The sequence below is a fragment of the Balaenoptera borealis genome, assembly GCF_965194805.1.
Source record: "Balaenoptera borealis genome assembly, chromosome: 3".
Taxonomy (NCBI): domain Eukaryota; kingdom Metazoa; phylum Chordata; class Mammalia; order Artiodactyla; family Balaenopteridae; genus Balaenoptera; species Balaenoptera borealis.
The window spans coordinates 71,170,968-71,187,274 of record NC_138866.1 but is presented as its reverse complement, the minus strand read 5'-3'; the positions used below and the strand labels follow the sequence as shown (position 1 = coordinate 71,187,274).

At 37.2% G+C, this 16,307-nt stretch overlaps 1 long non-coding RNA gene across 1 annotated transcript in view; it reads right to left on the bottom strand.

The window, feature by feature from the left end:
- LOC309625149 overlaps positions 1-16,307 on the bottom strand; it is a 583,598-nt gene that overhangs the window by 218,039 nt on the left and 349,252 nt on the right. The gene's annotated exons all lie outside the window — the stretch shown is intronic.

Genomic DNA, 16,307 nt, shown 5'->3' with positions numbered 1-16,307 from the left:
TCAGAATCTTTTATGATGTCCTTTTCCTCTGTTAACTCTTTATATGTTGTTGTTACAAGATTTCATTCTTTCTCATCATTCCCTTCTTTTCACTTTACATGATTTCTTAAGGAGAGCATCCACATTTCCCTGGCTTCAATGGTGATTACATTATCATCTATTCTTTCTTGAGTTCTGGATCCACATTTCCTGCTGTATACTAGATATTTCCATGTGGATTTCATGGAATTAACTCATTCAGTCTGTCTAAAATAAGTGTATTAACTCAGTCCAAATGTGATCTTCTTATTGACATCTCTAGGATAATTTCATGACATTCATAAAGTGGAAACTGGATTTATTTTAGATTTCTCCCTGTTTCTCAAATCCTCACTTCTAATCAACCAATAAATTCCATGAATTCTAGCCCTAAATGTTTATTGCATTTCTCTCTATTTGTTATTCATGCTGCTCTATTTCAGTTGAGACCTTTATTTTCAACATTAAAAAATGTGCTCTAGGGAATTCCTTGGAGGTCCAGTGGTTAGGACAAGTTCCATCCGTGGTTGGGGAATTAAAATCCCACAAGCTGCGTGTGCGGCCAATAATAATAATAATGTGCTCTGAAGTGATAGATTCAGACTATTCAAGGTACTGATGATGTTGTTGAGACACAATTCCATGGGAAGTCTAACAGACTCCTATAACACTGATACTACTAAGATCGTCTCAATCATGGTAAAATCTGGAATGGCTACCTTTTACCCTAAAAGCCAGAAATCCTCAGTGTGGTAAAGCAGGATCTTTTATTTGATAGCCATTTCTTCATACAGCACTCTGAAATTATCATAGTCACAATTTTCACTATCTCATTCCTCAATTAATCAAGATCAGGAGGCATATGTTAACCACCAGCTGTTTTCTATGAATAAAGCAACAGAGCACTTTGGTTCATACAATAACACCCTCCCTTCCCTGCTGGTGTACCTTTTCTATAACATAGGCCATAAAATAATCTTTAAAGAAAAAAAAAATTCTTTTGTGTAAACAGAAGAAAAAATCATTGAGCACATCTTCCTTTTATATGTCATACACATATGCCAAGAAGTAGTTCCTGTTCTGAATATCAGTGGCATCATCTAATGATAAATTTTACAGGCCTGGAAAAATAGCCTATTTTATATAGAATGTTCAGGTAACATTTAAATTAAAACTCACACAATGAGGAGAAAAGAAATCCAAGTAGAATGAACATAAAGTGTAAAAGCACTGAAGTAGGGGTAATCTTGTTCAAAAAACAGGAAGAAGGTCAGTGTGGCCCCAGAGTTCCTGGAGGAAGGGCAGGATAAAAGTTTGGGGAGGAAGATAGGGGTTGCCTCCTTTAGGGTCTTTTGGCAAAAGTAAGATTATGGTGTTTCAATGGAGGGGTATGGCATATATCTGGTATGGTGCAATTTGCATTTGAAAAGGATCATTCTAGCTGCTTTGTAGAGAATAGACTTTGTGGAGCATAAGAAAGCAGCAGGAAAACAATTAGGAAATAATAACCTAGAAGACAGGTTATTATATCTCAGACTAAGGTCAAAGCAGTAGAAGTGGTGGGAAGAGATTAGATTTAGGATAATTCTTTTTAAATTAAAGATACATTTGATAAATTGTATGGAGTTTAGAGAAGGAGCTAAATCAAGGATACTTTCTAGTTTTTCATCTCATATCTCAAATTTCACTTGAATTTCACCCAAAAATCTTAATCTCAGTGTTTTATCTCCAATTTATTATCTTCTTTCCCAAGACCACTCCTCCTCCTGCAGTATCATTCTTAGGAATTGGCTTTTCTATAGATCCATTTACTCAGGCCAGAAAGTTACAATCTACCCTTGAAACGTCTATTATCTCTGCCATATCTGTTGCTATTTCCCTCCCCCCCAAATCTAATCAATTACCAAACCTTGTCACTTCAACTTCTAAAATAGCTTGAACCTGTCCAATCTTCCTTATTTCTACTAAAACCATCCTAGTCCAAACCACAACTGTCTCTTTCCTGGAAATGTATAGTAATTAAGTAATTTACCTACATCTGCTCTTCATCTGCATATATTTATCATATAGTCCCCAGAATGATCTTGTTAAAAAATAAAACTAATGCCAACTATCTTTTAAAACCCTTCAATGACATCCATTTGTTCTTGGGATGAAGTCTAAAATCTTTTAAGTGATACACAGCATCACTTAAAGTGATGTTCAGGATCTAACTCCTGTCCACCTCTCCAGCCTTGCCTCTTACAACTCTCCTTCCTGGTCCCAATGTTCCAATCACACAGGCCTTGGGTCAGTGGCTCAAAAACCCATACTCCTCCCTGCCTCAGGGCATTTGCACATAGTGTTCCATCTGCCTGCCTTAACACTTCACTACTCACATTCTCCCTTAAGATCCCAGGATAAATGTTATTTCTACGGGGAAGAAATTACTCCTACATGTCCTCATAGCAGTCTGTACTCTTACCACACTGTTAAAAATGGCAATTACCTTTGTGAATAGCTGTTGAATACTAGCGTGCCTCCCAATACACTGTAAGCTCTATGAAGAAAGGAAGTATGTCTCGTTTGTTTCTCTATTCAGTCATTCCTTCCTCTCCTTCTTTAATAACTGTTTCTATTAAATACATTTCTTTTAAGTAAAGTGAAAGTCATTTTATATTTTTAACAGTGCAATAATATGATCCAATGTGTATAATAAAAACACAATTCCCAGTTGCTCTGTGGAGAATGACCAGGTAAACTAGAGGATGTGTGGTAATAAGGAAATTAGAGGTAAGTGAGGAAGTAGGAAAGAAGGAGTGGAGAATATAGAAGGAGTAGAAGAAAGGTATAGATAGCAGTGAGAAACGATGGTTATGCAAGATTTTTCATGATGATCTCATTTTCCAGCTAAAATCTGGCCCTGAAGGGAAGTAGAGAAATGAGAAAGCAGCCCAAAAGGGTGGGGTATCAAGGAAAGTTATAAAGATAAAACCTGTTGGAGCATGTTTTCATACTTTTTAGGAATAATCTATAGGGAGTGAAAAGCTGATGAGGTAGGAATCAAAGAGGATAACTTATAAAGCAAGTTCCTTAAGCAGGTGAGACAGGATGGGACTCAGAGTACAAGTGGAAGACTCAGTCTTCAACAGAGTGAGTGGAACAAACTTCCCTGTAAATGGAGGGAAAGAAAAGGTAGTCACAAGTGAAAGTTAAGTTTGGTCCTAGAGAAATGGAAGCATTCGCATCTGATGGCTTCAAATTTCTCAATTAAGTATAATGTGAAGACACCAGGTGAGAATGAGAAGGTATAGGTTAGAGGAGCTTTGAGAGGAAATATATGAATAGTTATTTCTGAGAGTAGGACAGTAAACCTACTGGAGAAACATATTTGGAATTAGACAGCGCTGAGTTACTCTTCAAGGACTGTGGACATGAATTTGCAGTGAAACTTAACAGCAGATGATTTTTTTTTCCAGAAGTATTTTGCTGATTAGGTGCAAGTATCTCTAGGAAAATAGTTCAGCACATTCAGGGCTGTAGATTAGAAGGTGAGTACAATAAGGAGGGAGGATGACAGGATTGAGGGTATCCATAAGGAAGTCTTTATAAGGATGGTAGTAGAAAGGAAATGAAAGCAGGAAAATGCTAATATGATCAATGGATTGGAAGTTTGGATGAGTTCAAAAGATTGTTACAGGGAGAAAACTTGAGCAAGTGAGCTGGAAGGCTCTGAGGTGACAGTGCCAGACTGGGCTGTTTGACACTGAAATTTAGAGGTGGTTCGATTTCTTATGATGACAAGATGCAAAGCGTGACAAAAGAGTGGGTGGCTTTGAGATGCAATGGATGAGAGGTAGATGGAGATGTGCAGAGGGCAAGTGTTGGATAGATCATCCACTCATGTGTTGGAATTATGAAGCCAATGGTCAGAGTTGGAGACATGAGAATGACTGAGCCAGGATCAAAAGTTTCAAGTGAATGAAGAAATGTCCCAAGTCTGATACCACGAGAGAAAGAGGGATGGGAATACAGTCATATGGCGTGTACATCAAAGAGAAAACCAGATTTGTTTTGTTTTGATCTCGCTTTGCTGAAATTAAAGAACATCAACAAGTAAATAAAACAGACCTGGATTCTGCTTTTGTGATGCTTACAGAGTAGTGAGGGAGAGAGATATAAATCAAATAATTAAATAAATACGTATATAATTAGAAACTCTGACAAGTGCTGTGAAGAAACAATACGGGCCACTGTGAGAGCATGAAACACAGTGACAAACTAACCTGTGGGGCGAGGGTAAGACCTGAGGACGTGATCTTTGAGCAGAGATCTGAAGGGTGAGTGGGAGCTAACGAGACAAAGGGAAGGTAACAATACAAAATTGGAGTTTTTAAAGATAGGTATGACAGGAAAACAAAAGGTCGGGAGAATAAAGGGAAATTTTGAGAGTGTTGAAAATGATGGACACGGTGGATCAAAGAGAGAGCTGAAGAATGGGGAGAAAATGAATTGGTCTGGTGACTAGGAATAATGTTGAGTTTAAAGACAGGCCACGCAGAGAGAAAGCAAGCAAGAGAGCCCCTGGAGAGCCTGTAGTCAGAGAACTGGGGAGTTCCCTTCAGAAGTATGAGAGCAAAAGATCTTCAGAAAATCAAGAATATGTCCACATGTGTGGACTGTGAGGATGAAGACATCAGACGGATAAAGGTTTACTAACAGTTTGGCTGACCTGTTTGACTTAGAAATAATATCCTATTCCAGATGCCAACGTCCCCAGTAAATTTGGATGAGTTAGTGTAAAATTACAGCAAAAAGAAGGGACCAAAAGAAGTGTTCTGTATGAGGGTTAAGGAATATGTCTGGACAAATTGTGTAAATTGCATAAACTCTGAATCTCAGTTTCACCACATGTAAAATGGGAATAATAACCTTTTTTGTTTAAACAGGAAAACAAAACAACTCTTTACTCAGAACCCTTGCTTGTGGGCAAGAGTCAAGATGATATGAGCATCTTCTGAGGTACGTTAAGGTGACGTGTTGATATTTTCCTTTTTTTTTTTTTTTTGATGGTCATTTTCTTTGCCAGGTTCAAGTAGGATGTGGAGAAATTTTGAGATATGGGCCTGGAAGTCAAAATCCAGAGGATGGATTCCCTTCTAGGCTGCATGAGATTTACATATCTGATCAAATAATAACCTCTGAATAATGTCGTGAATAGCTATTTGAAGGAGAGTTAAAATGTGAAACACCTAGCAGAGTACCCAGTGTATAGTAGAAAATAAAATATAGTTATATACATTGTCATATTAATACTCATTATTAGTAAGAGTTTCCAAATACATTATTGACTGTTTAAAGAAGATTTCTATTTTATTCAGCAGCCTAACAAATATAATATTACTATAATTATGTGTATATGAAGAAAGGGAACAGCATTAGGAAGAATGTCTGGCATGCAAATACTTAAGTTTTAAAGACATGATGAGTTACAGAAGCAGGGCTGATAGTACAGATGGGGGTGGGAGGAGGAGGGCTCTCAATTCCTTCTTTGACAGCACCCCTCTGAAAGGTCCTAGGAGGCTCATAATGAACATGTATCATAATTTCCCAGTCAAGATCACTAAAGCACAAAGAGGCTTTGCACAAAGTCACAGAACTCAACAGCAAAGGCAAGACCAGAGACCCATGGTCATGGACTCCTACCTTACTGCTATATCCACTGGACCACACTGTCACTCTTATAATTCCTTAATCCTTGGATATGGTGTCTTCATTTCTTCTTATCTGAGAGATTCAAATGGATGTTCCTGGGTCCAGAGACCTAGTTAACACTGCGTACCATGTTGTTCTTTTTTGTAAAACCCATCGTGCTGTGAGTTGAGCAAAGAAGAGGCTAAAAGATGACTTGCGAGACAAATAACACTCCAGAGGGATCACAGATGTGCCAAGACCTCCCACACCCTTCAGCCCTGGCTCCCTCCCTCACTATGGCTCTTGGAGCTCCATAGTTTCTTCTGGATGAAGCAGCCGTGGTTACGAGCCCTTGCCCCTCACCTGGACTCCTAGAAGCCTGAACTGGGTAGGGCAGCCATAATTCACAAGGTCACTGTGAGAGGGGACAGCTGGCCTGTAAGGTAGAACTCTGCCCTTTTTTGGAAGCCCACTTAAGGCTGAGAATAGTGGTGCTCCAAAGGCAGTATGCACTCCTCCTGTCTGTAATATCCTTAGTTATTATCACAATGAGTATAGCACTTTAGGGGATAACCCACTGATACAGTCGAGCTTGACTCTAAAATGTACAGTAACGAACTGCAGCAGCTGTAGTGCTCTAAATCAAAGATTCCTAGCCCCAGCGAGGGAATGGGAAGGGTAGTACATCCTCTCTGTAAGCAGATTCTTTGCCAGGCAGCCTGCCTACTACCTTAAAAGTAAAATCCTATTATACCTGTGAAACCCCACAGTGAGGGGCAGAGTCAGACAACTACCACAAAGCAACCTGGGCAAATTCCTGCGTTGCCAGACCACTATGCAGGGCTTTCAGGGACAACAATTATTCCATCTACTGAATATCTTGAAAAGCACTCAAAAAGCACAGGTCACAGCACAAACCCTTGGCAGGCACTATTGGTCTCTTGGGCCATCCCCGAGGGCCAATCAGAACAACCAAGACTTGGAACAACAAAACCCTGCAGAAATTTCTACCTTTTAAATCCAGCTACATAGACTGGACAACGAAAGCAGTTTTTGGTAGACCCAAGCAGATTTTTAAAAAATTTTTGTGGTTTCCACTAAATTTATAAGATAATCAGCATGCAGCAATGAATGTGGAGATCTAGAGCCAGTAGGAAATAGAGAAAATCTGTTGTAGACACTCTGGGAGCCCTATGTTAGCGCAAATTCACTTTAGAGGTTTCTCAGTTATTTCCATAGCTGGGGGACTTGTAACCTTCTCTAGCCTCCCAAAAGCATTTCTTCATTAGGATTCCCTGAAAATCAGAGGGGTAGCAAGTGAAGAGAACAAGGTCAGAGCTCGTGTCCATTAAATGACAACCAGTCATGCATCCATAAATGGACAAGGTACAACAAGGACACGTCCTGATGAGGTGACCCAAGGAAACAGAACGATTGTACTCCTCATCCTGGCTCTTCTGTACCTTCCCTTTGAAAGGTTCAGTACTTCAGACCACAGTCAGGAGGCAGGCATTCCAGGACTGAGCTGGAAGGAGCAAGCCTCTGCCTTCAGAACAGAAAGGGTAAACAGAAAACTTCTCCAGGCAGTGATCTTCCTGCAGAACGAGGGCTGTGAAATCACTATTCCACAGAAACATATTTGTTAGAACTGAAATCATCTGACCTCAAGGTCAGAGCAGGAGGGATGACAGCGGGAAGGAGCTCTCCCTTCCTCTCTTCCTTCACTGGATTCCCGTCTCAAGATTATTATTCTCTCCTTTTTCCCCTTTTTCTCAATGTTAAGGCTGATATGTTAATAACCTGTCAACATGTCGCCACTAAGGTTCAGAATAAAAAGCAAATTATTACTAAGATTTACTCTTTTCCTAAAATTTCCAAAAATTCACACAGAAAAATCCACATTTATGCCTAAATATTTCAGATTATAAATCAACTGCTTACTTCACAATGAACTGTTGGTCTGCAGATGTTCTTTACTTCTTCTTCCCCAAATGCCCTCATTGATCCAGACAAGGTTTCAAAATTTCTAGTGATTAAGCATTTCAGGTTGTCCAGTCATGATGTGGATTACCTAGATTTCATGAGAAAGCATCTGAATTTTTTCTCCTGGTAAATTAGTCATCTTTCTGGACTTATTCCTGACTCCATCGTCTCTCTATACTTACAATATCCTTTGTGCCATTTTCTTTCTGAACAAGTGTTACTCCTGGGTAATAGCTGAGCCCTTGTTCATTTTCTGAGTTGTATTCCAGGCTATTTTTTTATTTAAATTATATCACAGGATAGTGTTGCTTAGGTATATTAGTTTGTTTTGGGGAGACGTCAGAGAGTTAGCTTCATTTTCCATTCCCAGTTTAACAAAGCTATCGGGACATACTTCTACCAATCTTAGATTTTTAAATTTCCCATGTTTTGCATTCATTGCATGTTGGTTAAGTATAACAATGCTTTTTTTTTGGATTAAGCTAAGAAGATAACTTCAGAAAGTTCATACTCTGTTCTTATTCTGTTCTTTCATTTGTATTGAAATTGAGTAGTTCTCAAGATGACTAAAATGAGAAAGGTTAATTTTCTTCATGAGCAATGGACTGAAAAACAGCATTCTTATAAACTATTATCTTGGATATAGACTACCATGAGTTTAAAAAATAATCGGTCTTTACTGCAGAGAAACTGGGTCATCATTCTTTCTCTTATTTCAGAAATATCACACATACTCCTGGAAGTGTTTTTCAGGAGTGTAGGTCTGTCCTTGGCACTGTCACCAGAGATACGGTGCCTGCCCTCTGTGAGCTTATGATGGGCTAAAGGGGCACACAAGTGATAAAATACAAATTCCCAAACTGAGTTAGAATGGTTCTGTGAACTCAGTGGTACAACTTGGAGATTGGGGCTTAACCAAATGCAAACTCCAGGTCTCCTAGAGTCCAGTTAATGCTGTTAAGATATTAAACAAAACTCCAATGAAAATGAAGGCTTTAATGTTTTTAAACATTAAATTACAAATTTTTAATAGGTAATGCATTCATATGGTTAAAAATGAAAATAACAAGCTATAAATAAGAGCTCTTATTCCCACCCCTGTCCCTATCCATTCCTTTCCCCCGCCTTCCTCTCTACTGTTCAGTACTTTAGTTTCTCAAATATCTTTCCAGTGTTTTCTTATGCAAATACAAGCAAATATGAATAGTTTACTTTACACACACACCCCAAAATAGCTGACTATGGACAGTTTTTTGCACTTTGCTTTTTCTACTGATAACATACTCTGGAGAGCTTTCAAATCAGGATATACAGAAATTTTAGGTTAAAGAATAAACTTACAGCTACAGATTATTCCATTGACAGTTCACCCATTGTGTGGATGTACCCATTTATTTCACCAGGATCCAATCGGGATTCTGGATTCCGGATTCTGAATTATGGTTAGAGAGGTAATCCTAACTCTTGTTAGCTAAGGCATTTACAGCAAAGACAATTCTTTCTAGGCATACAGACTAAAAGAGTGATTGTGAAAAACTGATATTTGAGGCATAGGAAAGTTTTACTTTTAACTGGTCTCACTCAAAGTTCAGCTTAAGAAAGATAATCTAGACATCTCAACAAGGTGACAGATGCTGGGTCCTTTGGCTGTGTTTATAAGAAGACTACATTTTCTCTAATCTGGTTTAATCTTGGTGTGTTTGGTACACATACACACAGACACAATGCACGTACTTTTCTGAGACTTTAATTCACACATATTAAGGGGAAAGGTTGATGGGTGACTGGTGATTCAGGTAGTGACTATCCCTACCAAGAATCAAGGATGCCGCAGTTCTTTATTTCTCCCCAAAGCAGCTTCGTGTTGAAGTTATCAGACTGTATCAGGCTTAAGGGACATTAAATGTCAGGAGAGCAGACCTGCTATAGAAAGCTGATGGGAGCTGTGGGAACCTTTAGTATCAAATGCTCTCCTGTATAATAATAGGCAGCAACATCAGTCTCAGAAATGCTGTTACAAATGTCAAAGAAAACCTTCCCTGTATATGGATTAAAATTGCAGATAAAAACAGAGGACCAAATCAAAGCCTTTTTGAAACCACCCTCCCAAAAATGCAATTTCTGAGTTATCAAAAAATAGAATCTCTCAAACAGCATTCATAAAGTTTCACATTTTGGTGTTATCACAGAGGCTTATATTGAGAAAATGCTATTTCTTCCTTCCCTTCCGCTTCAAGGTTGAAGCAGCATCCTATCTTTTCTCTCTAACAAACAATGTTTACTCCAGAAGAGCAAGCTTGGAGGCAAACAGCACTGTGTTCTGCACAGAGAGCCTCACACCAATGTGCATTTGCTATTTCCTAGGAAACGCCCCCTTTGCAAAAGGAGCTGGGAAATAAACTTTTGAAAGTGACCTTAAGAAGCCAACATCACTGACCCCTGAATAAAATTTCATCTGGTGGAGCAAGTTAGACCCCATAAATACAATGGAGTGTCAGTTGAGAAATCTGGGTGTAAAAAAATATAAACAGCAGAGTTTGGATTTATAAGGCCTCTTTTGGATGTGACAATTCAGACATTAAGCATTAAGCGTTTGATCTATCAAGTAGAGGGTTAGGCTGGAAGGACTATTTCTTTTTTCTAGAAGAGAGAGACAATATGACAAAAAGACACTTTCATCAGCTTTGGTTAAGGTACACACACACACACATACACACACGTACAAACACACACGCCTAAATAAAGCTGTCGCTCCAGGGAATACCTGCTGGGATTAATTTAGCAATTTGCCACAGATTCTAGAGCAGGGAATGTCTGGGAAACAGCGACTCTCTTCCTTCTACATACTTACATAATAAAAATGACCCTAATGCATTTCCCTGACAAATGGTGTTCAGCATAATGTCATTTCCCTAATGTTTCCCTCAAGAACGCCTTGCTCACTCATATCCTTACATGGCTCTGATTATGGAAAGGACTCCATACAGTTTTTGATGATCTGCAGGTTTATCGTAGAGATACAGTTACAAGGGTTCTTAAAATAGGCAAAGTGTTTCTGTTTAGAGATTTAAATTAGATTTTCTTACGTTTCCCCGAGCTGTGCTACTGTTTTCCTACGCACTTCTGGGAATCTCTTAAGCATTCAAGTGACTCAGTTTCCCTCTCTGAACAAAGTGTATGGTAGAAAGTTGATTGAAGATAAAGATTCCTGGTATTATCACTAGGATCAGAGAGGTTTCAAAGGTTCTCGGTTAATCTCTGATAAATGTTCAATAAGTGATACTACTTGGATCACTATGCCTTTGCCCTAGGCTGTCTCCCAACTTGTCTGCAACTTGGGTAATCGTTGTTACTGCTGTTACAGTGGCAGTGCTATTATGGCCATTTGTTACTTTAGACATCAAATCTTAGAACAGAACATTCTTTTTTTTCCCAAATAAATGTTATATTATTAAATAAAATTATAAATAGTTTACAAATTATACAAGGGTAAGGACAATCTTAAGTAAGATATTGTATTTAATGCATGATATGCTTAGGAATAGATGGTTCTTTTCAAAAATCAGTAGCTTCTACACAGTACCTAGCAGGATCTATTGCCCCTCTTCCTTCATACTCTGTACAATGTCACATTTTAGTTCAGTTCTCTACATCTAATTTCACTTTAAATGGATATGAGGTTTAGCTCTTAAACTTCACTTCCACAGTCCCATTCCTAAGATTTTCCAGTATGCTGAATTTACACCAGCTAATAGTTCAAAACTACTTGGGAGAGGTTTGGGTTACAGCTTTCTCTTAATTAGCTATCCTTCCAGTTTTTCCTGTCCTAGATTTAAAAAAAAAAAAAAAAAAAAAGATAAAGAAATGACAATGTCAGAGCTCTTATCATCAGAGAACAAACCGTTGGTTTTACTCACCTCCAATCCAGGCAAAGTTTTATGGATGATGATACATTTCAAAACCCTTTCCTTGGGACTTCGCTGGTGGTCCAGTGGTTAAGACTTCACCTTCCAATGCAGGGGATGTGGGTTCGATTCCTGGTCAGGGAGCTAAGATCCCACATGCCTTGTGGCCAAAAAACCAAAACATAAGAACAGAAGCAATATTGTAACAAATTCAATAAAGACTTTAAAAGTGGTCCACATCGAAATAAAATAAAATAAAAAACTTTAAAAATAAATAAATAAACCCTTTCCTTCCCTCATCCATTCAATTTTTTATTTTCTCTCACAAGAACATAAGCTCCGTGAGGGCAGACATGTTCGTGTTGATTGTCAGGAAGGAAGAAATTTTCCTTTACCCTTCCAGATTTTTCTGGCTGATCTAAGAATTAAATTCACATGAGACAGATTAACAGGAGAAAATCAAACAGATGTTTAATAACATGTAGACATCAGAGAGATCCAGGAAAACTGAGTAACTCACCAAAATGGCAGAAGCTGTCTCTCTTTTTTTTTTTTTTAATTAAATTAAATTAAATTTCTTTTTTCATGGAAAGGCATTTTATTTTAAATAAAGGAGTGTGTGCATGTCAATCCCAAACTCACAATCTATCCCTCCCCTCCACCCTTCTGCCACTGGTAACTATAAATTCATCCTCTAAGTCTGTGAGTCCGTTTCTGCTTTGTAAATAAGTTCAGATTATCATACTAAGTGAAGTAAGTCATACAGAGAAAGAAGCCCCCCGTTTAAATACCATCCTCAACTAAAAACAAAAGAAGATATTGAGGGTGAGGAGAGTCAGTTATAGGAGAGTACCAGGAAAAGCAGAGTGAACAAGGGTAAGGTTGTTACACGCATTTAAGTCGTTGCCTTTTCCATTGGTGAGTGTCAGAGATTTGGTCATCCTCCTCTTCCTGGTACAGTGAGGGAGACACGCAAACGGAGATTTCCCTTATAAATGGAAATGTTTCTTACAAAAGGGGAACTCTTGTTTGGTTTTTAGAGTTTATTCCACTTACGCTGTTTCTTAGAAAATAGCCAGCTTAAAATAGTTAATATGCCAAGCAGACATATTTGGGGATGGCAAATTCTGCTCCCCTACACGGTCTCTTGTTTTCCCCAATGATGTGTCATGAGCAATCAAAGGAATGTCTAGCACATATAAGTATTTGATAAGTATTAGTTAAATGAATGACTTTTTTCCTTCATAAATATTAGCGAGTTTTCTTCACTTAAGCTAGAAGATTTTTTAAACTTTAGTGCCAAATCCTTTTTTCATTCATTCTTGCATAGATAAACATTTACTGAGAGACTGACATGTGCCAGTGAAGGGGAGCAGAACCTGCCACCCCAAAATATGCCTCTGGCATAGGGATTATTTTAAGGTGGTTAGTTTTTGAAAAAACAGCAGACGCAGGAAAAGCTCTAAAAACCAAGTAGAAGTTACCCTTTTGTAAGGGACATTTACATTTATAAGGGAAATCTCCATTTTTAAGGGTATCTTCCTCTGTAAGAGGAAGAAAAGGATGATTAAATCTCTAGAAACTCTTCTCAATGGAGATGATAAGAGCACAACACCATACCTTTGTTTACTGTGCTTTGAATGATAACCTGCAATAACTGGCCTCCTCCTCACAACATTTTCTTTTGTCTTTAGCTGGTGATGGTATTTAAGGTGGTGGATTGGGCCATTTCAGGGAGTTATTCAGTTTTCCTGGGTCTCTCCCATGTATACAGGAGGTATACATGTTATTAAATTTCTGTGTGTTTTTCTCCAATTAATCTGTCTTTTTATTACAGGGGGTCTCTGTGAAGAACCTAGAAGGGTAAAGGAAAAATTATTTTTTCTCCCCTACACAGTCATAATGTGAGGGCAGGCCCTGGTAATGTTAGTTCAATGTTCATGGAATTTCCATTCTGTTGGGCCAACAGACAATGAATAAGTAAGCAGACAGTCATAAAATTAAAACTGTAGAGTATGATTGGCATTATAAGAAAATAAATGGGTGCTTTGACAGAGAATAATTGGAGAACCTACTCTCAGACTTTTGGCAAATCTTGTTTTCCCCCTTTCGTCTTTCTCTTTGAGCCTGGGATATTAAATGATATTGCTCCTCTTTTTTCTGAATCTTCTAAATAAAAGGGAACATTTTCAACGAAGTTTCAAACTAGTTTCTTCACTTCACTATGGCAGAGTTTGTGAATCATAGAAACATTTAGCATAAACATAGGAGGACATTAGCTCAGTCATATACTCTAGATTTACTTAGGAGAGGAAAAAATGACAGATTTTAAAAACAATTGTATCAATTTACACAATATATTGATTATCTTAGTCATAAAAATGGTGTAAATAGAATAAAAGATGGCAAATTCAAGAAACAATTCAAATTAGTATTCTTCCTTTTATTGTTCAGATTCTCAAAGCAAGTCTTATTAACATGCCATACTTCACCCATTCCTCTAGTTTAACATCCTGTACCTTGTAGTGTGTAACTTTTTGATACTGGCTTTTTCCCCAAGGCTAATGTCCTTAATATCCATCAAGTTTACTGCATGTATCAATATTTTATTCTTTTTAGTGCTGAATATTATTCCATTGTTTAACTCTTTACCCACTGAAGGACATTTAGCTTGTTCACAGTTTGGGGCCATTACAAATAAAGCTACTATAAGCATTCAAGTACAGATTTTTGTATGGATATAATTTTTCATTTCTCTGGGTAAATGCTCAGGGGTGTGATTGCTGGGTTATATAGGAAGTGTAGGTTTAGTTTTTAAAGAAACTACCAAGCTGTTTTCCAGAGTGTATGTACCATTTCACATTCCCACTAGCAAATGTATGAGAGATCCATTTTCTCTGCACATCCTGCCAGCATTTGTATTGTACTGACATAATTTTAGCTGTCCTAATAGGCATGTAGTGACATCCCATTACGGTTTTTGTTTGTATTTCCTAATGACTAATAATACTGAGCATATTTTCATGTGCTTATTAGTTATCTGCACATCTTTGTTAATGTGTATGGTCGTGGTGTTTCTCATTCTCTAACTGGATTGTTTGTTTATTTTTACTGTTGAGCTTTGTGATTCTTTACATATTGTAGACACAAGTTCTTTGTCAGATATTTCCTCCAAGTTTGTACTTTCTCATTTCATCTTCCTAACTGAGTCTTTCACAGAGCAAAAATTTTAAATTTTGATGAAGTCCAATATATTGACTTTCTCATTTATGGGTAATGCTTTACTTTTTTTTTTAAACTACTTACCTATGATGATAGGCTGATACTCAGTTTCTCCAATTACAAGAGACATACTGTACAGTAATGTAATTATTTGAAAACAAAGTTATAAAACAGCAAGAAAACTGACACATTATTAATTTTGTATTAAATATCACTCACTTTATGTCTATGTAAGTATAGGCTATCAATACAAGTCTTACACACTGTGTTCTACACGTATATTTTCGTATATTTATTGAAAAAAATCCACATGCAAGAGGACCTGCGCAGTTCAAACCCATGTTGTTCAAGAGTCGAGTCAACTGTATTTACTATATTGAGTCTTTCAATCCATAAACACAGTATGTTTCTCCATTTATTTAGATCTTTTAAAAATGTCTTCCATGAACATTTTATAGTCTTCAGCATACAACTCTTGTACATGGTTTACCACATTTATACCTAAACATTTTATTATTTGAGTAATTGTAAATGGTATTGTTTTAATTTCAATTTCCATGTGTTTATTGCTAGTATATATAAATACAATTGATTTTTTTACATCAATCTTGTATCCAGTTACCTTGCTGTACTTAGTTCTAGGAAGTTTGGGGGGTTTGGGGAGTAGTTTTTTGGGATTTTTCTGCATAGACCATTATGTCACCTGCATATAGAGATAGATTTTTTCTTACTTTCCAATTTGTATGCCTTTTATTTCATTTCCTTGCTTTATTATGCTGGCTAGGATTTCTAGTACTATGCTGAATAAGAGTAGTAAGAGTAGAAATCCTGCTTTGTTCCAGACCTTGAGAGTAAAGCATTCAGTCTTTCACCATTAAGTATGATGATATCTATAAGTGTTTTAAAGATGCTCTTTATCAAGTCTAGGAAGTTCCTTTCTATTCCTAATTTGCTGAGAGATTTTACCATAAATGGATGTTGAATTTTATCAAACGTCTTTTTGTATTAATTGATATGAGCATTTGACCCTTCTTTAGCCTGTGGCAAATTACATTGATTGATTTTTTTTAATACTGAACCAGCTTTGCACTTGGTTGTGGTGTATAATTATTTTTACATACTGCTGGATTCAATTTGCCAATATTTTTTGAGTATTTCTGAGTCTGTGTTCATGAGGGATATTTATCTTTACTTTTCTTTTTCGTACTGTTTTTATTCAGTTTTGGTATCAGGCTAATACTGGTCTCATAAAATGAATGAAGAGTATCCCCTCTTCCTCTATTTTCTGGAGGGAATTTTTTTTTTTCTGGAAGCAATTTGTGTATAATTGGTATTAATTCATCAAATATTTGATAGAATTCTGCAGTGAAACCATCTGGGTATATTTGAGACAACTTTTTCTGGAGTTTTAAACATATGAAATCAATTTCTTTAATAATTATAGCACTATTCAAATTATATTGGGTGATTTTTTTTCTTTGTATTTTATCCACCTTTTTTAGTTGT